The sequence below is a fragment of the Apium graveolens genome, chromosome 7, assembly GCF_009905375.1.
Source record: "Apium graveolens cultivar Ventura chromosome 7, ASM990537v1, whole genome shotgun sequence".
Lineage (NCBI taxonomy): Eukaryota > Viridiplantae > Streptophyta > Magnoliopsida > Apiales > Apiaceae > Apium > Apium graveolens.
The window spans coordinates 201,749,925-201,773,928 of NC_133653.1; the positions used below are offsets into that span (position 1 = coordinate 201,749,925).

A 24,004-nucleotide genomic window follows, 5' to 3' on the forward strand; every position below is an offset into this window, starting at 1 on the left:
TCTTTATAACATCAAAGAACTATACCTTGAAAAAAATCAGTATCCGTACAATACCTGATCATTTTACAGATTGAAAACCGTTTCTTATACATACCCTGATGTACCCTTGAGATATCCATGAGTTTCTTTATGTTTTTATTCAAGTGTTCAACCAACATTGATTATGATCTTGTTTATCGAATTATATTGTTTATCATATTTAACTGCTTTAGAATTGGATAGTTTTTATATATATATGGACTAGATTCATGGTCAGACCATATATATGGTCAATTTAGGCCAATGTGTGCCTTGGATCCAGTAGTTAGAGCAGTGTTGTGTGCTTTGCTCGGGGTTAGTGCGTGACTGATCAGCAGCCTAACCTTGGTTTTAAAAACATAAAATGAATATCCAATTCTATTGATTGTGTAACAAGTAACTTGATTCCTTTGAATCATCTCGTTTGATCATTGTTTAACTTCAGTTATTGTTATTGTGACTTGCTGAGCTAGTTAGCTCACTCTTGCGAATCTTTTTATGTATTCTACAGTTAAGAAGGATATGGTTAATAGCGAGGTTTCCCAGTTTAATGAACGAGCTAGGACCCCAGATTGAGTTGGATCGAGCTAGCAGGAGCTTATTGCAGTAGTGAGATAGTAAGATTGTAAGAATAATTTCATTATCAGTTGTAAATTAAATTAGTTGGGATTTGGTGCGTTGTAATAAAATTTAAGGTTGTGGCTTATTTTCATACTTTAACCTGTTGCGATCCGTGGTCAAGTAAAGCAGTGTCATTGCAAATAATATTTCTTATACAGGTTTTTATATAGTGTATGTGTTGTGGACCCCAAACCTCTGACCTCGGTTTGGAGGGCGCCACAGTAAAGGTCTGTTCCACTTCTCAATAATTGTTGTCACATGGGTTGTCTAAGTAAAAGAGATAAAAGATTTTCAAATCTTTTATTCACATATCTATTTTATTCACTCTCTCTCTTTTTCTTATTCTCTCACATTTTCTGACGGTTTTCTATACAGACATTTCATCAAACACCTTTCAGGCAAACTAATTTCTCACTTATTTCTAATGGCACCCAATGATTTAATTGTTGATGGAGCCAAGTTTGTACCAAATAACTATGCTGCAATCTTGAATAAGGTTGAAGCTCCATCAGATCTACAGTTTGTGCGAGATTTCTTAGCTAATAGTGAGATTAGGTACGTTTTGACCCAACCTAAATTTATATCAAGCAAACAAGTGCTGACGTTTTGGTGAACTGGGCTATTTGATAATGGTGGTGCTGCTGGTTCACCAAGCATCATTTTTACATCAGGAGATGTCAAGCAAGTTGTTACTCCAGGAGCAGTTCGTAAAGCTCTCCACTTACCTGAAGGTTGTACATTTTCAACAGTGGAGGATCCTGTTTTACAGCAGCTTATGGCCAGTCTGGGCAATGAACAAAGCTTGGGAAAGCTAGGTCAACTGAAATGATCTTATATGAGAAAGGAATGGAGCTTTTTCTTTGATTGTATCACTAAGGCATTCGCCAATAAATGCTCCAACTTTGATGCTATCCCCATCATGAGTCAGCAAATCGGGTATGCCCTTATCCATCAAACTCATTTTGATTTTGCAAGTGTTGTGCTAGGTTTCATAAGGGATAGGATGACAGAGGATAGGAATGTAGTATACTTTGCTAGATTATGTCAGTTTGTATATACTTTTTGTTGTGCTGATGAGCCCCCACTAGCCAGTGATTTAATTCCAAACTTTAAGCTTGCAAAAAGGGCTTTTAATGATTTGTTAAATGTTGACAATAAGAAACAAGTGCTGAGACCCTTACAGATTCCTCAGTCAGTAAAACAGATCTTGGTAAATGCTGATCTACAAGCATATACATATGTCTATCCTGATGTCCAACCCACCAACTCATCACAACCAACCCAATCTCCATCCGCACCTACCACAACTACATAAACACCTCAAACTTCTCAACCTCAACCAACTCAACCTTCCATCAGGACATATTACAAACCAACACAGTCATCTCAACCTCAACCTTCAGCACATCCAGTGAAGCCTTCATCTTCAAAACCCAAGAGGACTAAGATAGTACCTCAGTCTCAACAGAAGAGAAGGAAAATAATTCTGAGAGATGAGTCAGATACTGAGGAACATGTTCCAATATCAGAACCTGTTGTTGTAGAAGCTGAGAAGATCTCTTCTCAGAAAGATACTGAAACTGGGAGTTCTAGGCCCCTCAAAAGGCTTAGAAAGCTAAATTTTGATGATGAAGCTCCCAAAGTCTCTACTTCAGCAAAGAGACTTAAAAAGCAGAGATCCAGGAGGGCTGTGAGTGAATCATCTCACTCTGAGGAAATCCAGGAAGCAACAGCTAAGGAAGGGGTCAAGAATCTCTGCTCCCAACAAAACCTATAGTAATTGAATTACTTCCCACTGCTGAATCAGACTTTACTCAAGCTCAAAAGTCTCATATTCAAGAGCAAGAGGATATTCTAGAGCAAGTTCCTACACCTCCTGAGTCTCCTATAATTGATCCAGTACATGCTGAAGATCCAGGTACAAGTGCTGAAATAAACATACATAACTTGGTTGTGCCTGAGGTTCTGTACTTGGAACCTCTACCAACTCAACTCACTCCACCAACAACACCAATTTTGGATGCTAATTTCAATGCCAATATTCCAACAACACCAATTCTGAATCTAGATATTGCAGATCAGATTTTAGGTGGGCATCAAAATTTGGATGTTGATCAGAACTTAGTTGCAGATCAGAATTTAGAGGACGATGTTGAAACCTCTATAGCCTCACATACTTTTATTCTATCAGAGGATGCTGATATTGCAGGCTCTGTAACTTTCGATGCTGACAATGCTGAAATTACTGGGGAAGCTGCTACAAATGTAGATGTTGATGCAGCTGGTCCATCTGGACATGCACCTCAACAAGCTCCATGCAAAGCTGATCTAATCAAGAAGTTTGTTAGAGAGGATGCACCAGTACCTTAAAGTGAAACTCCTAGAGGAAAGGAATGGACGAAGGAGTGGAACAAAGTTACTTTTGTTCCTACTGAAAAAATTCTTGCTGAACACGAGGCCAAAGCTGATGAAATGCTGATAAATGATGATTTCAAGGCACAGCTGAGAGTTACTGTATTGAGTACTAGGCACCTTCAAGGTCAACACTCAATACCTCATGACAAGGTGAACAAAATTCAAAAATCACTGATCCAGCAAGATATGAATATAAAATTAGAAAAGAACATATTTTTTAAGCCAGCCTTTGACCGAATTGGGTATATTGAAAAGATTCAGGAGAAGCAACAAGATTAGATTTCTGAAATTCTAAAGAATCAAGCTTCTCAGCAAACTCAACTCAATGAGATCCAATCCTCAGTAGAATTGCTTGTCTCTCTTCTTCTACCTGCTGATACCAAAAGGGGGAGAAAGTGATTAAGTCCAAATGCAAATCTAGTCAAGTACTGAAGGATAAGGATGATGGAAATGATGACTAGGGAAACTATGAAAAGGGTAGAGGTCATGGTCAAGGCAAAGGTTCTTCATCAAAGACAGCTGAAACTTCTATACAGAGATCAAGATCTAATGCTGATAGAAGAATAAGTTCTGGTAAACAAGTTCTGACAAAGCCTGATGTTCCTATACAGGATGAAAGTCAACAGTTTACTATCAAGACCCTAAGTTACAGAAGCTGGATGAAGAAATTTCAAAGAGAATAGTTCTTAAAGAAAATCCAGGAATGGACTTTGAAAGTCTAAAGGAAGAAGAAGCCAGACTTAAAGCATAAAATGTCAAATCTAAGTCTAAAGCTTCTATTGCTGAAAAGAAACTTCCAAAGCCTAAAGTCATTGTGATAAAAGAGAAGACAATTTATGCGGCAACCAAGGCCAAATCACAAGTGGAGGTAGATCCAAGATTCAAGGGAAAAGCTAAAATTGATGATTTGTAAAAGTCTATCTGCCAATCATAGATGAGGAAATAATTGATGAAGAAGATACTAGTCTTACTCTGAAGAAACAGAAGATTTCTCAATCAACCTCTGACATGGCTCAAGTTGTTCAGAGTCAAGATATAGTAAGTTCTGATATTACAAAGAAGCAAGCAACCTCTGACATAGCTCAAGTTGGCTTGATATTAGAAGATAAGAAGAAGGGCACATTAACCTCTGACATTGCTCATGTTAAACCTTCAAGGATGCTACTACTAGGATTCACCAAAGCTCAACAGACTCAACCTTTGAAGACTACATCAAGTGGTTTTGAAGCAAGAGTTGTTCAAGGAAAGGAAGCAAGAGACAAATCAGGATTGGGTAGTTCTAAAGAGAAGAGAATACACAACACTACCAATGATCCAACTTCCTTAAGTGAACCAGGAGTAGGTGCAACTCCTGAGAGATTGAATCAACTTGAATTTGTACAAATGGTTTACCATTCTGTTTTGAAAAAAGATGTCATGTTATACTTTATGACAGATGGGAGGGTATTCCATATTAGGAAGAATGTTATTCCATTGAAGTATTTTGAAGAACTGGAACATTTTCTATTCCCACTTCAAGTGAAAAACAGATCAACAGATGGTGCTGCAGGTTATTTAAAATCAAATATTCAAAGACAGAAGAGGCTTTACTCTGTAAAGTCTGACAGCCCATATTGTCCTAAGTACAGATCTCACAGTGGAGATATTGTTGAAATGAAGCCTAATACCGCAAAGATCATCACTACATTTTCTGGTATTAAGGGACTTGAATTCAATCTAAAGTCTGATAATGCCTATATTATCAGACTGGATCAGGATATAAGAAAAGCTAAAATAAATAATCTCAGGGCTGCTATCTTTCAAACTGGTGAAGATACAGTTGAACTGAAAAATGCTAAAAGGCGGATGGTCAATGAATTTGAATATACTGAGAGAAGTCTGCTGAAGAATTATCTCAGAACAACTCTTGACATCAAAGAGATCAGAAATTGAAGCCAGGTCAAAGATCTATAACTACTTAAATTTTGAAGGATATACAGACTGAAGCTGATATCAGACTTTTAGGATGGTAAAGCTATAAGGACTTTAAATTGTAGTTATCTAGTCAAATTCTCATGCATTTGTACTTAATGTTTTTGATATCATCAAATATATGTTAAACTTGTATATTATGCTAATTTAAAAGTTGGGGGAGATTGTTAGATTTATTTATGATGTCATGTCTAATGATGATCTGTGTTTAGTTTTCAGATCTTAACTAACAAGACAAACCAGGACTTAACTGGAAATCAGGACTTAACTGGAAATCAGTACTTATACTGAAGTCAGGACTTAAGATAGCAGAACTTAAGTTATCAGAAGATATTTATCAGGAGATAATATCAGAACTTAAGGAGACTTTCAGATAAGGAAGACGGCTAATTGAAAGGAAAGAAGATCGAACTAAAATAGAAAGAGATATGCATGGAGAAGAATTCTATGAAGAATAGAATACTTGGAAGAAAAGATAACTGATTAATATATTTTAGGATGCAGAATCATATTCAATATCAATTAGAAGATTATCTTGTAACTGTGTGTCTATATAAACACACCATAGGGTTTACACTATATGTGTTATCTTAATCGAATATATTATTCTTTGTAACCCTAGCAGCTCTCGTGATAATTTGTTCATCACTGAGAGAGAACAGTTCTTTGTAATAGAGTTAATTGTGTTGAATAAAATCTGTGTTTTATTACTTGAGTTCTTATATTCGATTTGATATAATTTTTTAATAATTTTTTAATAATTTGTCATTAGACAGATCATCATTAGACACAGATCTGGTTTGTCTTGTTAGTCCTGGTGTGTGTGACCTAACATAGTCATATGAAAAAATTATTAAAAAATTTCAAATTCATCTTGCATGTCAGGATTAGAAAAATCTAGTAAAAGTACCACTCCCGACAATGAGACTCGTTCCCGATTTACAAGATTAATTTTTAAAATGATTTTTCGACGATCCAACCGTACGAATGTTAAGATATATCAATTTTAGTCATATGAAAAAAATATTAAAAAAATTCAAATTCATCTTGCATGATATAAATAGAAAAAACTAATAGATGTACTACTCAACAACACGAAATTGATGGATAATTGATAAAATAGTTTTTTTTTATTATGTGTCTCTTCAACTACAAAAATTTTAAAATATTTTGACACTAATCATTATAAAAATAAATAAAATATTTGAAATTTATACTCACTTTGATTTTATTCTTAGTTAAATGAAAAAATAATTATTTAAGAATTAACTATTTAAAATTTAATTTTTTAATACTGTCGTACAAATAATTTCTTTCCCTCGGTTACTCAATCATTTACCCCCACACAAAATTTTGTTTCTACCATTTACTTCTAATTCTGATAAAATATCTCCCCCTTTTACTTTCAATCTCAGACATCATCTAACTTATATCTCCTTCTCTCCTATTAGGTTTTTACCTTCCCTTGATTGAAATTTTTTTGTTCTCTCTTGGTTAACTCTTTATCTCTCTCCCTCTCTCTTCTCTCTCTTCAATTGAAACATAGTGATTTAGGGCTTCTGTAGTGAATTGTTAGGCGATCATTTTCCCTCCAAAATAAAAACCTACTCAATAATACTTTTCTTTCTACCGCTGTCTTTTCTCTATCGATGCTCTCTTTCTCTCTCCCCCTCCCTCTAAAAGCATGAATTTTTAGTGTTTCGGGACTCAGAATTCTTTATCTCCCCTGGACATGTCTATGGTTCCGATTTGGGGCTCCGATTAAATGGAAATTACTAATTTTAACTGATTTTGTAGGTAATTTGGGCTTCAAAATGGGGGTCTGAATGAATTGGTAAATGTATATGTTTTATTTGGAGTTTTGTTCTGACTAATTGGGGGTTTTGGTTTAACTAATTGGATTTTTTACAGGTGTTAGGGTTTTAAAAAGGAGGCTCCTCTATTTTACACAAAAAACTCCGATGTCTAAATTTCATAGTGTTCTTCGGCCATCATTTTGAGTGAATGACACTTATATATGTGTGTTAATTTATCCGGCAAGCACCCTGGTTCTAAGTATTAATTTAGTCGGCTTGTTATCGAGTTAACCTATCTTTCTATCTTCCTCTCATATGTCAATGACAATAAACAAAGGGTACGCACATAGCTTGTTAAGTTTTATACCTATTCATTGCCTATCTTCCTAATGATGCTCTTGTCTTGAACATAACTTATAAAACCTTTATGCAATCCTTATAATAAACACTCTTTGGTAACTGATTAAATATTGAAATTTGTATGTGTAGGTGGAGAACATGACTTATTTCTTGGATGAACTGGGCATAATGAATTATGCGACGGTTATGTACTATCCTTCAATGATTGCAGTCTCTGTTGTCTACAGGGCACGTTGCACTTTGAAGAAGGAACCATTCTAGAATGAGACACTCGCATTGCATACCGGCTTTTCAGAGCCACAGCTAATGTATGTTTAGTTAGAAAGTAATTCCATATTTTTTTGTTAGAAGATTTAAATGTTTGAGTTCTTAGTACTAATGATACATTTTGTGGTTGTTGAAAACAGGGAATTTGCTAAAGATTTGGGTAGGTTCCACTCAGGTGCAGCAAAGAATAAGCTGAAAGTGCATATACAAGAAGTACTCAAATGCTGAGAGAGGAGCTGTTTCTCTTCTTCCACCGGCCAAGACTGACTTGATTATTGTTGCTGCGCCACACTCGTGATCAGAAAAGCAAAAAATTAATTCTAGAACATAGATATTATTGGGAGATGATAATTAACTCTAATCATCATTTGAGTTCTGTTTTATGATTATTTAAAATATTTGTTCTATTTATAGGATTTGTTACATGCCTATATACAATCTTTTATAACAATGAGGTATAGAACACAACATGTTGATACTTTGTTATATAAGGATTTGAGTCCTTGTACACTTTTGTCATGGGCGAGTCAATGTACTATATCGAAACCATTTGGTTCTTTTTAACGTAGAATTTATAGGTTCATTGTCTGTCGATAATATATATGTTTCTCAAACTCACTTCTTAAGATACAACCACAGGTAGTAATAGCTCAAATTAATTTATCACGTCGAGATGAAATTTGAGAGGGACGCGTTTTCAGGCTATTACAGATAGTTCAATGGCAACGCTTCATACTTTGAGTCTGACAGATACTTTTAAATTGTGAGAAATATTCACTGAAGTGTTAATATGAAGTTTACATCATAATTTCAGTTATTAGTATTTAGTGTGTACTTAGTTTGTATTGCATTCGTGTCATTTATGCACATAAGATCATTTTCTGATGATATGTGTCAAATAGTGCCAAATAGATCATCTCTATGTTCATCGACTCTTGTTATTTGCAAGACCATATGTCAAAAGAATGTGGCATACTTTTACTAGTAATATGAGGTTTTGATTTTCTGGATTGACTAAGATAATCCTTATCAAAAAAATTAATGTCAGAAGGATATATGTTACTCTTGGAGATAAATCTTGGGGGTTACTGCATGCAAGCCTGTTATTAATAGGAATAGCCCTTGAGCTGATTGTTGCTAACGAATCAGGGTTAGCCATGTCGAGTGCATTTTCCCTGTTATTACGTCTAAGTTGGTTGCTCTGGTTGATGATGACTGTGTTATGCGCCTTGTTCAATCTTGTGGTAGTATTAAGTAGTACTTTTGTTATTTAATTCAGTTAAATTAGGTTTTTATCCTAAATCAATTAATTTGACATTTAATGCTTTAGGTCTTCAAAGAAGGGGGTAAATTTAAAAGAGCATTGTACTCGGTTAACACTACTAGAAAAAGTAGAATAGGCATCGCCTCTTTTACATCGGTTGCTTATTTCAACGATGTAAAAAGTATTTTAGACGTCGGTTTTAAGCAAGCGATGTCTTTCGTGCTTATAAACATCAGTTTGTTAGAAGAACCGATGTTAAATGTCTGCTAAAAAAATTTCAGCAGCGCGCCTTCCCCATTCCCCCTAGCCAAAATTTTATTCCCTCTTAAATATCCCCCGTTTTGCCTTAGTTTATTTTCAACTCTTCCCCCTCTTTTCAACTTTATCCTCAAATATACATTTAAAAAAACACAAAATCAAAAATCAAAGCTATCAAAACTATCAAAACTCTCTCTCTCTGACGGAAGAACATCTCTCTCTCTCTCCATCACTCTTACTTCCCCTCTCCACCCATCTTTATGAACTCACAATGTAGAACCCTAAATTCAAAACCTAACTTTCCAAATTGAAACCAAGAACTCACAATTAAGATCCCTAATTTGAATTATATCTTTCAATTACATGAACCCTAACTCTTGTTTTCAATAAATCGTTCGATTTGTGTTAACTAGGTGCAGATGAAGTTCCAATCGGCCTATCTATGTTGTTATATATCCTTATTCTGCTCGAATTAGTAAGTGGTTTTTAAATTTCAATTTTTAGCTTTTTAACAGATTTGTTGTTGTTTACAGTTATATATATAACTGATTGTGTCTCTTTTTCTTTTATTTTTGTTTTTACACTTTTGTTTTAGTTTTTTTGTTATGTTTTTATTTTTTATTGAATGTGAATTACAAAGAACTAGTAGTGCTCATGGTGATTATTATGAAGAAAGCTTGTTGCCTGTTACCTGGGACGCGTTACCTTCAATTACGGTCGTCGGAGGACAGCGTACTCATATTTTCTCCTTGTTTTTAGCTCTGTCCATAACATTATTGTTATATTCAAGACGAATCTGTGAGCTATGATAAGTCAGGTTTATACACCCGAACCTCGCTGCCAAATACTTGTATTCTTACATTATATATATAGAGTAAATGGACGAGATAAACACAATTTATTACGAAAAGTTTGAGGTAATTTCTTGGAGTTAATATATTATATGCTCATTTGACTCTGTTTTCATTCTTAGTTCTGTAGTGAAGAATTTGGAATCAGCAAATACAATGTTTTCCTTTGTGTGGTGGATCTTTGGGTTTTATTGGTCTCCCTTGATGGGCAAGCTTTAGTTGAGCAATCCCCTCAGCTCTATTGGTTCTATTGGTTCGTTTTGATACTATTTCCTTAAATTTGAACTATCATAATAAAATCTAAATAAGTGATTATATATGATCTTAAGGCAGGCTTTGTATAATATATTTGGCTTTTGATGTATTCTTTATTATGTTTTGCATGACACTGGCATGCGTCATTGGCATTACGGTTTGTGCTGCCTTCCCTACATCATCGATGTCTTGTATGCTTTGGTGGATCAGGTGAGGTGCTTTTATGCTTAATTGCTTATTCATTATGTCCATTTTTCTGATATCTTACTTGCAACCTGAAACACAACTTATATTGTAGGTGGAACCTGAAATAACTTCCTTGGCCTTGCGGCATGCATCAGATTTGGCAGTATCAATAGAGTCCATGCTATCAACTTATTCACATGAGGTATCTTGATGTTTCAGTTAGCATTGTGTGGCCTGAGTGGCTGATTATGTTTTACTACGAGATGCTGAATTTCCAGTGAGTTTGAGGCCTGGGGCACCTCCTTTTACGATTAATGCTGAAGATGTTATTCCATATGATATCAAATCAGTTTGGTGACTGCTTGTCATATTTAACTGTTTGAAACTTACTACTTTGTTGTAAATTTAATAAGTCATAATAAGGAGATGCTTGAAACTAACATTCTGTTATTATTTGCTGAAGCCTGGTGGCTCTACCTCTTGCATTTTTTGATGTTCTGTATATAAACAACCAATTTTCAATGTTAGAATGATGGAATGATGGGTGACAATCACGAGATGTCAAGTGATTTCAGGCTTAATTCACCATTAGTTTTTAATGAATCCATGCTGGAAAAAGTATTAAGGGTAATCATTTATCTTCAATTACAAAATTTCGTGTTTAAGATAGCATGTGTGGAATTATTTGCCACCTGCTGGTTTAGGTGTTTGGAACTAGCTAATATAGGAATACTTGTATATAGACAAAAGCATATTGGTCGAGTCTTACTGAATGTTTGTCCTCTTCTCGGACCTTTAATTGTTCTCTTATAGATTTATATGTTGTATATCTGTTATGCTTAGCAGATATGAGGTTTTTTTCCTACGCTTTGATGCAGCCTCCACGCTTTGATGACACAGAAACTGGAGAGCGGGTTGCAGCACCTGGGATATCACTTATCAGTTCGATTGGTATGGACTGCATTCGGAGGAGAGGTTCAATTTGTGGAAGCTACATCTATGACGGGGAAGGGTGACATGCATCTCACTGGTCAACTTGGTGATGTTATTAAAGAATCGGCGCATATTGCACTTACTTGGGTAAATCTGTTGCATTTTTTTATGCCAAGCAGATGCATATATATAAATTAAGCTAACATTTTCCCAGAAAAGTAAATCTGATCTGAGTCTTGGTCAATTTTTCTTATTAAGAGAATACGACAATAAGCATTTATTTATAGTTACTTGCAAGTTGTGGTACCATATTCTAGACATGACACAGCAGTTCCAAATATTTCTTGAGATTATGGCATTTTATTCCGGATCAAGACACGATTTAAGTTGTGTAAAACTATTATGTGTTTCGGTACAGTAATGGTATTTTGGTATTGTGTATAATGCCATGAAGTAAAAATGGTTTCACTGGTAGATACGATACTCATTTACTCATATTAATGTTTTCTATGTGTGGTTCTGGATGCGTGTTTTATTATGTCATGTCATGTTAGTGTCATATATATATTTTCTCAGTGTATAATTTATTTGCAGCATCACTATAAAGTTTCAAGCAGAACAGATCAACTATCAAAAGATGTATAAAATTACTTCACATGACATATACTCTTTCCTAGTGTGATTCTTAATTTAGGTAAGATCAAGGGCCACTGAGCTTAAGTTCTCCGCTACGAAGGAAATAAATCTGTTGGAAGGACGGGATGTTCACATTCATTTTCCTGCTGGTGCGATACCTAAAGATGGTCCCTCTGCCAGTGTGACCCTTTTAACAGCCCTGGTGTTACTGTTTAGTCAGATAAAAGTAAAATCAGATACAACAATAACAAGGGAAATGACACTACAAGGTCTAGTTTTACCTGTTGGTGGTGTTAAGGATAAGGTGCATATTCTGCCTGTTTCTGTCTACTTATTAACCTTTTGTGGTTGCCCGTGATAGACGCTCATTTTAGATAATAGAGTTAAAATTTCTAAATGCCTAAACTGATCTCTTCTTGTCGCATTTTTATAATGCCTTCATTATGGAATTGGGCAAGTTTGATATAAGTTAATATTGTTGTCTATCCGACCAGTTCAATTATTCTTTATCTATTATTGTTTCTTTCATTTAATACCAGGTTTTTTGTTTGAGTATAGATTGTTGAATCCCAAGATTGGCCTGAGATTACGAAGTATGCTGTATTGGTTTGTGCCCAAGCCTATGGATAGGAGGAGCTCATCCAGGATTTGTACAAAAGCTGGAAGAATCCAAACATGGGAGGGACTGAAGTACACGGTGGCACGATAAGGCACGTACACATCAATACATCTGATAGAAAGAAGACTTTTGTTATTCTTTCTTCAGAATAGTACAGATATAAATTACTTTGGTTGTTATTTTTTAAAATAGATATCGGACTGTTATTGTTGTATCTTTGAAAATTATATGTTTCTGGTTTTTCGTCATTGTAAGATTTTATCATCGTTATTTGGTAATGATAACTGAAGTTTTGCAACTAAAAAATATATTAATTTTAAAATGTGCATTAATAAAAAAAGTACATACATCATTGCAGTGCAAAATGATGTCTATTAAAGCTTAATACATCAATTTTAGTTGAACATTTACATCAGTTGCATCAAACAAAACCGATGTTAAATACTACAACAAAAAAACTTAAAATAAAAAACCGATGTTATAAAGCTTTTAGACATCGGTTTATGACCAATAGATATCGGTTTGAAATAAAGAATCGATGTCAAAAGTTATGTTTACATCGGTTTATCTTTCAAACCGTTGTTACTGGTATAAGTAACATCAGTTTAATGAGTAAATGGAAATATTTTGCTTATCTAACATATGTTTAAATTGATAAAAATATCATATTATGATAATATATGAAGATTAGATATGCATTAGAAATTTAACATCTTTAAAATCTGATGTTATACGTCTTCTTTAACATCAGTTTAAAACCGATGTTAAATGGGGGGTCTTTAACATCACCCACGAAAACATCGGATTTTTTTGTTCATAGACATCGGTTTTTAGCCGATGTCTATTCTACTTTTTCTAGTAGTGTAAGATTTTGAATTTGAACAGTGAAAAAGCTTTTGTTTCTTACACTGAACTCCAAGACGAGAATGGTAAGTTTATATATATCTAACAGTTGAATTTCTTTCAAAAACTCTTGTGAGCAGGTCATTAGTATTGGCAAGTTGTGCAGCTTATAAATTTTTAGATAACTGTCGAAAATGTATACAATATGCATGATTTATTGTATAAATTAGCAAATCAAGGTAAAATGACGTACTGCATGTATGACTTGCCCTAATGAGTGTTGATGTAATATTTTGTGTTGGTAAGCCAACATGGATTGAGAAGGGAATTTGGCTTCGTAAGTGTCATGTCAATTCTAGGTGTTTGGCAGCATATATGTGGTGTTCAAGGCATCATTTTTTCTTTGTGGTCATTGACTTATGATCAAGTAATACGATGTCCATAGATTTGCCAATTATAAAAGCTTTGTAGGTTTTGGTAGTTGATCATTTTCCGTGAATTGATAATTAAGATTTCTCTTTTTCCTCTTTCTGTTTTAATTTGAAGGGGGAATGAAGGAGGGTTTTAGTTTACTGCATTACTGCAACCTATCTCTGTCCCTATGAAACTAAAGTAGCATAATATATTAGCTCATAATTTTCTTACCAAAATACTTAACTAGTTGTGTTTATAAATAGTTCCTGGATTCAAGTTTCTTGCCTTACGTATGTGGATTGCATATGGGCATATAGATTGTAGGTTTTACTCTTTATTTTCTATTTTCTTCTCTGCCTCCATTTTAACTATTCTTAAAGTTTTATATATTCTTCTCATATGCGTGTAATTCTTAATGCACCAAACCCAACAACATGGCGGGCAAGAACAAGAACTAGGACTAGGCGTGCCAATTGGAGTGAACATTCTCTTGCTTCTTGGGCAAAAACAACAGAATATATATGCAAATTAGTTATTGTGTATCTTAATGAGCATGTTTAGAAATAGATTTTAATTTACAGTTGTAATTCTTGTAGAGAACCTTTGTATTATAAATTTATTTTAATTATGAAATAACAATTGAATTATTATAATATCATTTTATTTTAAAATTGATTTATTTTAAATAATGAGATTAATTTTGTAAACAGTTGTGTGAAACCCACTAAAAAAATGATGAAAACTGTTGTATGTCTCAGTGCACATATTTTTTTTTTTAAAACTTTCATCTTTTGATATTCTGTGCAATGGTTTAAATCTTTTACACCATTGTCTTTTAAACAAAAAACATTCATGACAAAGGTTTTAACTAGTTAAAAAGAAGTTTATATGAAAATATCGAATAAGTTAACAAAGTTCCAAACAATGGTTAATATAGAGTACTCGTTGTGCCTTCTTGATTGTAACGGGTATTCAAAAACATTGTTTAATCTCTCTTATTACAAGGGTATAAACAACTTTTGTCTCATGTTCCATCACACGAGTGTTGGATAGATAACCAAAAATATACATGTCACACAACTGTAAAAAACTGTTGTATGATCGCTTGTTTCTTGTAGTGATATGAGCTGCTTCAATTAGCTCCTGTCACTAATAATATATACTGGTTACAAGTGTTTACAGGAAAACATTTATACTACCAATAAATTATTGTTGTCTCTTATAACACCCCCTTTTTAAAAAAAAAGAATGATATTACTAAAAATACAAAAACCTGCAAACAGAGCGCTAACATATTTCCTAAATAAAATTAAACAGTCTAAAGATCTCCAAAGTAATAAATTAAATCTCTAAACATTTCAAACCAATAATAAAAATTCCAAAATCTCTAATAAATAATTAAGTCTAAATAATAATAGAAATCTGAAATCCTAAGAACGAGATAAAGGGAAGCTCTCCATCACACAATCCCATATCCCCCTAAGCACCTGCTAGAAAAATAATACGGCATGAGTCAAACGCCCAGTACGGACTTGGAATACAATTTATAAAACAGAAAATCAGAAATTATTATTTTACAGCTTATAATAAAATAATAATTTTAAAACAAGCATGGTTGAAACAACGAAGGGTTAGAATATTTCATATCGAGATCAGAACAGATACAAATACAAACATCATAGGGTACCTAATGTGTGCAACAAAATGGAAAATGTGTACGGCATATAAAACATCATCATAAATCAAATCACAAATCAAACTCTGGGTGCACCCCCGTATCCTGAATAAATATAAAATGCGCAAAAGCTCCTCCCAATAGCTAACAGAAGAATACGCCGTGACCACTTACACTGTCACGGAAGTATCATGTCACTGGTGCCGCCATGACATGGCTGTGATACCCCTATAGCTGGTTAACTCGGTATACCATATATCTCTAAGGGTTCAAATAACAATATTCTCGCAAAATTTAAAAATCAACTGAGACAATCAATTCAGATTTCCAAAGCAGAGGGTGTCAAAATAGTTTTTGAAAACCGCATAAACAGATATTTAAAATTTCCAAATCAATTTTAAAACAATTTTCGGAAGTCAGAAAAAGACAGATCAAATATTGAATAAGCAAGATATAGAAGAACTGAATGAATCAAATATTTCTAAATGCTAAGAAGAGTAGCGCTGAATAAGAAGGGGATAAAATCCGTATCTTGAATATCGTAACTAAAATATTAACAAAATTCACAAAGATCCGCTAACTCCCTGACCCGCGATTTAAATAGAAAATTTATAATTTATTAGCATACATTCACTTACATTTTTTTCCTATTTATTTACTTAGATATTTACTCGTAAATTGTCAAGCACATCTACGACCTATAAGCAGCCCACTAGCCTTGAACACTAATAAATACAAAATAGTGTTATCTGTACGTCCCTGACTTTTGCTTGACACCAACATGTGCTTGTTAAATTAACATTGGCTATTATATAAGCATTCTACTAACCAAAATATAACTTTATAAACCTTGAAATTAATAATGTAAAATAATCTTAAATCAACCTATGTGATCCTGCACATGCATTCTAATACTTTAACAGATTATATACATGGTAACATATACGTACTTGACTTAGACTTGGCTTACATTTAGTGGAAACTAACAACTAATGCAGTAGGATTTAAAATGAATTATACCAACACCAAAACTATTATCAATCAATTATTAAACCTATATTAACATTACTAATCTTAACACTCGCGATAAGTAATCTAACTAACTTAATTTACATAATTATTCATGTTACTTGTACTAACAATTTATAAAACTATAAACAATATTTTAAACTATTATCAAGTTAAAAGTTCATAGCCTACAACAATTACTCATATATCCGACATTGGCCTTGTATATTAATAATCAAAATTTGATCCTCCGCGTAACAGACAATTCCGGTAAACTAGCACAACAGATTTTAATCATGTGCGACGACATAAGATCAATTCAAATAGACATGAATATTATTAATAAAGTATTAGAACTCATCTTGTGTTTGAAAAGACTACCTGGTTATTTAAGGCTTTCAAGTTATAGCACACCCTCTCAACTCTTTCTCGGCCGCTTACTCGTCTCCTGCTTATGACTTTCTTTCCTACTCTCCTAATTATTCTGATAGGGTTTTTCTTTTTATTAGGTCCCGTTTGTTAATACAATATAACATATATTGTTATATATATATAGCACAAGATATCCTCTAAATACTAGAATTAGAACTTTAATAAATAACTGCACATTATTATCACTCCTTTACCTTTTCGAATTTAATCAATATATTTAATAACTTATTCTTATTCAAAATTTAATCCAAAAACTTATTATTATCATTATTATTAAATATCTCGTATATTACATATGTACCCCCTTAAAAAGAATTTCGTCCCCGGAATCAAACGAAACTAAATAGTCTTACCTGAGTCGAACAAATGCGGATATTTCTCACGAATAGATTCTTCTAACTCCCAAGTCGCCTCTCCCTCAGAATGATTTTTCCAGAAAACCTTCACAAACGGAATGGCGTTCTTCCTCAAAACCAGCTCCTCTCGAGCTAAGATAGCCTCAGCTTCTTCCTCACAAGAAAGATCCTCTCTAATCTTATGTAGTGGATACTGAACTAAGTGTAATGGATGATATTTATAGCCCCTCAAAATAGATACGTGAAACACATTATGCACATGAGATAGTAGCGGTGGTAATGCAACTCTATAAGAAACTTTCCCCACTTTCTCCATAATATCAAAAGGTCCAACATATCTCGGACTGAGCTTCCCTTTCATACCAAAATGCTTCACACCCTTACAAGGCAATACCTTCAAGAATACATGATCACCTGGTTCAAATCCACCAAACTTCCGATGTTGATCCGCATAACTCTTTTGACGAGATTGAGCTTCATTCAGACTTTCTTTAACTTTCTCCACCTTCTCATTAGTGATTCTAACCAACTCTGGCCCCTCAATTACTCTCTCACTAACCTCATCCCAACAAGATGGCGCCCTACACTTCCTACCATACAAAGCCTCAAATGGTGGCATACCAATATTCGCGTGCCAACTATTATTGTACACAAACTCAACCAGATACAAATATTTATCCCAATCACCTGTCCAATCCAAAGCACATGCCCTCAACATATCCTCCAATGTCTGAATCGTCCGCTCTGACTGTCCATCGGTCTGCGGATGATAAGCTGTAATAAAATAAGCCTCGTACCCCAAGCTTGCTGGAACCCCTTCCAAAAACACGATGTAAACCTCATATCCCTATCAGAAACTATCGACACAGGAATACCATGAAGTCTAACAATATCTCGATGAAAAATCTCTGCCAACTCATAAACAGGAGTAGTCTCTCTAATAGGTAAGAAGTGAGCGGACTTAGTAAGTCTATCAACCACCGCCCATATGACATCATTCTTCTTGAAGGTTCTCGACAAATGAGTCACGAAATCCATAATAATGTTTTCCGACTTCCAAACTGGAATATTTAACTGCGACAACAATCCACTAGGCCTCTGATGGTCTATGTTCACTTGTTGACATGTAAGACATTTTCCCACAAATTCAGCTATGTCTCCCTTCATTCCACTTCACCAAAAGTGCTTCTTCAAATATCTATACAATTTAGTGGAACCTGGATGAATAGAGAATGAAGAACTGTGAGCCTCCTTCAAAATTTCTTCACGAATCGACAAGTCTGTGGGCACGCACAATTTACTACCCAACTATATCACACCCTCATCATCAACACGAAAATATTTTTGCTTGCCACCTGCCACCTCAGATCTTATAGCTTCCAAACCTGTATCATTCTTCTGAGCTTCCTAAACCCTTGCAACAAGATTCGGTTCCACTTTCAAATTTGCAATGCTACCATTTGATCCTCTAACACACAACTCAACATCCAAGCGCTCTAAATCTGAAATAAGGTGTGGCTGAGTAACGAGAGATGCAACACTCCCCAAGTTCTTCCTACTAAGAGCGTCGGCCACTTTCGCCTTCCCTGGATGGTACTGAATATTTGCATCATAATCCTTAAGAAGTTCAAGCCACCTCCGCTGCCTCATATTAAGCTCTTTCTGAGTAAATATGTATTTGAGACTCTTGTGATAAGTAAAGATGTCACAAGTTTCTCCATAAAAATAGTGTTTCCAGATCTTCAAAGCAAATACCACAGTCGCTAACTCCAAGTCATGGGTAGGATAGTTCACCTCATAAGGTTTAAGTTGCCTAGAGGTGTAAGAAATCACTTTCCCATGCTGCATTAGAACACACCCCAATCCTCTCTTAGAAGCATCACTATACACCTGAAAATCTCCACTCCATGATGGAAACATAAGTATTGGAGCTGACAACAACCTCTTCTTCAACTCTTGAAAGCTCATATCACGATCATTATTCCACTCGAACTTAATTTCCTTCCTCATTAGGTGAGTCAATGGCAAAGCTATGAAAGAGAAACCTTCCACAAAGCGCATGTAGTAACCTGCCAAACCCAAGAAACTCCTCACCTCCGTCACATTGATAGGTCTGGGCCAATTAGTAATAGCCTCGACTTTCGCAAGATCCAACTCAATGCCCCTACCAGATACAATATGCCCCAAGAATGCCACTTCCTCCAACCCGAATTCACACTTTGAAAATTTTGCAAACAACTTCTTCTCCCTCAAAATTTCAAGTACAGTACGTAAATGCTCCTCATGCTCCTCTCTGCTCCTAGAGTATATCAAGATATCATCGATGAAGACAACCAAAATTTATCCAGATAATCATGAAAGACTCGATTCATCAAATCCATAAATACCGCTGGTGCATTCGTCAACGCAAAGGACATCACGAGAAACTCATAATGTGACCATAACGAGTGCGAAATGCAGTCTTCAGAATATCCTCTTCTCTTACTCGTAACTGATGGTGACCAGATCTCAAATCTATCTTCGAGAAGTACTTCGCCCCTTGTAACTAATCAAACAAGTCATCAATGTGTGGCAGAGGATACCTGTTTCTTATAGTCACCTTATCCAACTCCCTGTAGTCAATACACAATCTCATGGAACCATCCTTCTTCTTCACAAACAATACAGGAGCTCCCCACAGAGATATACTTGGCCTGATAAATCCTCTATCCAATAACTCCTGCAACTGCTCCTTCAATTCTTGTAACTCAAGTGGTGCAATTCGGTAAGGCGCCTTAGAAATAGGCTCAGCACCTGGAACAAGTTCAATAGTAAACTCCACCTCTCTACGTGCTGGCAAACCTGGTAGCTCATCGGGGAACACATCTTCATAATCCCTAATAAATGGATAATCCTCGATGCGAGGTTCATCCTTCAATGTATCCTTCACGGAAGCAAGGTAGCCATCACAACCCTTAGACAACAATTTACTCGCCTTTAGAGCAGAAATTAATTTAACCTCCCCTTTTGGCTGAGACCCTTGGTATACAAATTCTAGTTTATCTGCATCCCCAAAGATCACCCTCTTTCCTTGACAATCAATTATGGCACAATGTTCACTCAACCAATCCATTCCCAAGATAATGTCAAAGTCATGCATCTCCATCAGAAGCAAGTTAATCTTATAATTTCTATCTTCAATAACTATCAGACAATCTGGATATATATCAGATATAATAACATAATTCCCCATCAGGGTAGCAATAGACATATGTGTTAGTCCCTAATAATGTAACAAGAATTACAGAAGGGGGTTGAATGGAATTCTTGAACCTTTTTAAAAATATAAAAATGTTCTATCTTAATAATATATAAGTATTTGATTTGCAAAGTGCGGAATAAGAAGTTGGTAAAATTAAAACACAAGTAATTAAAAACACAAGTCTTTAAAAACTTTCTGGTGGATTTGAATGCATCCACCAGAGATATATATTATATAAAGAGAACTCTGTGTAGCAAGATTATCTCACAGCTGCTTACAAATATGAACAACTAAGTTTACAGAGAAATGCTAAGGATGCGGCTTACAATTGTTTCTCTGAGATAATGTTCTTAGTCTTGTTCTTGTTGTTCTATTTGCTACTTCTTGGTTTATATATCACCAAGATTACAAAGTAATAAGATAAGATAATAAAACAAAACCTATCAAGTCTAATACTATGTTGCTTCATTACTCTATTCCAGCATCTTTGAATATCTTCATAATAGCATGGAAATGGCAATGCTTCTTTTTCTCTAAAACCTAGTTGAATAGGCTTCCACATTCCTTTTGCATACACTCGACGCATGTCACTGTGCTGTCACTATCAACAAATGTTTGAATTGATTATCTGTCGGGTACATGATCATCCGTCGGGTTTCCTTGTTGATCATCCGTCGAGTGGCATTGTTGTTTATCCGTCGGGTAGCTATCTGGCACTTAACTTCATTTTATTTATGCAGAATTACAAGACATCATCTATGTACAATTAATCAACCTATTCTGCATATCTAATTAAATTTAACATGAGTTGAGTTCTACTACAGAATCTAAACAAGGTGTATGCAGAAATGTGCTACAGACTCATTATTACACAAGCTACTCACTCGATGGATAATAAATCATCATCCGTCGGGGCTATATTGAGTCATCCGTCGGGACTATATTCCTTATATGTCAAGTGCTACATTTTTCACTAAGTAAAATCTACTAAGGTGTTTTGTTAATGAAATCATCAAGTTCACAACATATCCACAACAATCTCCCCCAATTTATGTCTACTGGAATTATAGCCATAAATTAAGAGAAACTTGATGATAAAAAAACACCCAAAAAAATACAGCTTTAAAAGTAAGTAGATAAAACTGTAATGTGCTCCAAATAACAAAATGCATAAAGATTAGCTCACAGTCTTTTTTAAGGTGCTCCTCTAGCCTGAGCAGATTAATCTAATTCCTTGAAGATCTGGATCTCTTTCCAAGCTTTCTGTTGTTTTCTTCTATCTGATTTTGGAGTTGTCTGTGGAATTCCAGTTCATCAGATTCGGAGAGATTTAGCTTTTCTTGCATTTCCAAAAGAGTTTCATTGCTAGAGATGCTCAATTGGTCTTCTAATCTGAAAAATCTTCTGTTGTGAATATGTTGTGTACTTGATGATTACCTAAACAAAACATCTAAGTAGATTTTACTTAGTGAAATAATGTAGCACTCGACGGATAAGAATTATAGTCCCGACGGATAACTCATTATAGTCCCTACGGATGATTAACTTATTATCCATCGAGTGAGTAGCTTATGTAATAATAAGTTTGTAGCACAGTGTTGTATGCACCTTTGTATAGAATCTGTAGTAGCATATAAATCATGTTGACTTTAACTAGATATGCAGAATAGGTTCATTAACTGTACATAAGCAATGTCTTGTAATTCTGTATAAGTGAAATGAAGTCAAGTGCCAAAATAGCTACCAACGGATGATTAACAAAGCTTCGATGGATGACCAAAATAGCTACCAACGGATGCTTAACAAAGCTTCGACGGATGATCAAATAACTATCAACGAATGTTTAACATAGCAGTCGACGGATGATCAATCAAGTCATCGATGGATGATCTGAAAGTCGACAGATGATCATTTCAAGATTCAAACATCAGTTGAACAGTGAAAGCTGACACACAGCCATTGAGTTGGATATAAGTACACTGTGGAAGCCCATTAACTGGGTAATAGAGGACGAAAAGCAGCAAAGATCAAGACTGTTAGATTTTATATTTGTTCAGTTCTTTTGACTTTATAATCTTGGTAATATATAAACCAAGAGAGTAGCAAATAGAAAAATAACTGAGATAGCTAAGAAACAACAATAGAGAAATCTTTGTAAGCACTATCTTTAGCATTTCCTGTGTTCTTAGCAGTTCTATTTTATGTAAGCAGCTGTGAGCATTTCTGCACACAGAGTCCTCTCGATATATTAAATATATCTCTGGTGGAATTGTTTAAATCCACCAGAAAGTTTTTAGAGACTCTTATTTTTAATTACTTATGTTTTGATTCATTCAAGTTTACATTCCGCATTGTGCTAATCAAAACAAATATATTCATAATCGAGTTGAACATTTTTATTTCAAGAAAAAGGTTCAAGAATTCCATTCAACCCCCCTTCTGTAATTCTCGCTATATTGTTAAGGGACTAACAATTGGTATCAGAGCAAGCTCTTAATCTACAAAGAGTTTAAAGATCAAAACAATTCAGCAAGATGAACAAGAAAGATGTTGGAGTCAAGATTCCTTTTCTTGATAAAGATAATTACCATCATTTGAAGGTAAAGATGCATCTTCATATGCTTTCTCAAGATGAGGCCTATGTGGAATGCATAGAAAGAGGCCCTCATGTTCCAATGAGAGCAGCAACAGGAAATGAACCATCTGTTCCAAAGCCAAGGCATGAATGGTCTGATCCTGAGATTGAACAAGTCAGGAAAGATAAAAAGGCCATGAACATTCTGTTCAATGGTATTGATGCAGACATGTTTGATAACATCATCAACTGCAAGACTACCAAGGAAGTTTGGGACACAATACAGATAATCTGTGATGGTACTGAGCAAGTAAGAGAAAATAAAATGCAGCTCCTGATTCAGCAATATGAGCATTTTCATAATGAAGAAAGTGAGTCACTCACTGACATTTTTAGTAGATTCCAAAAGCTACTAAATGCTCTTAAATTGCATGGAAGAGTCTATCAGACTAAAGACTCCAATCTGAAATTTCTCAGATCTCTTCCAAAGGAATGGAAACCAATGACAGTCTCACTGAGAAACTCACAAGATTATAAGGAGTTTACTTTGGAGAGACTGTATGGCATTCTGAAGACCTATGAGCTTGAGATAGGGCAGGATGAAAGAATGGAGAGAGGAAAGAAGAAAGGAGGATCCATTGCACTAGTGGCTGAACTGGAAAAGGAGAAGGAAGTGAAGATGCAAGCTGTGGAATCAACTTCAAAGGCCTGTGAAAGCAAGGGTAAAGGGCTAGCTGTAGAAAGTGAAGATTCATTGAGTCAAGATGACATGGAGGACATTGATGAGCACCTAGCATTCCTTTCAAGAAGATTTGCCAAGCTCAAGTTCAAGAAGAACTTTGGAGCTGCCAAGCCAAATAGAAACATGGTGGATAAATCAAAATTCAAGTGTTTCAAATGTGGCTTGGCAGGGCATTTTGCAAATGAGTGTAGAAAGTCAGATTCCAGTAAGAAAAGATTTGATTCTGTGGATTATAAGCAAAAATACTTTGATCTACTCAAACAGAAGC

The 24,004-nt window shown here is 34.9% G+C and overlaps 1 pseudogene; it reads left to right on the forward strand.

Annotated features, from left to right (window-relative positions):
* The first annotated feature begins 10,214 nt into the window (after positions 1–10,214).
* LOC141674379 (lon protease homolog 2, peroxisomal-like) lies at positions 10,215–12,461 on the forward strand (annotated as a pseudogene).
* Positions 12,462–24,004: the final 11,543 nt, after the last annotated feature.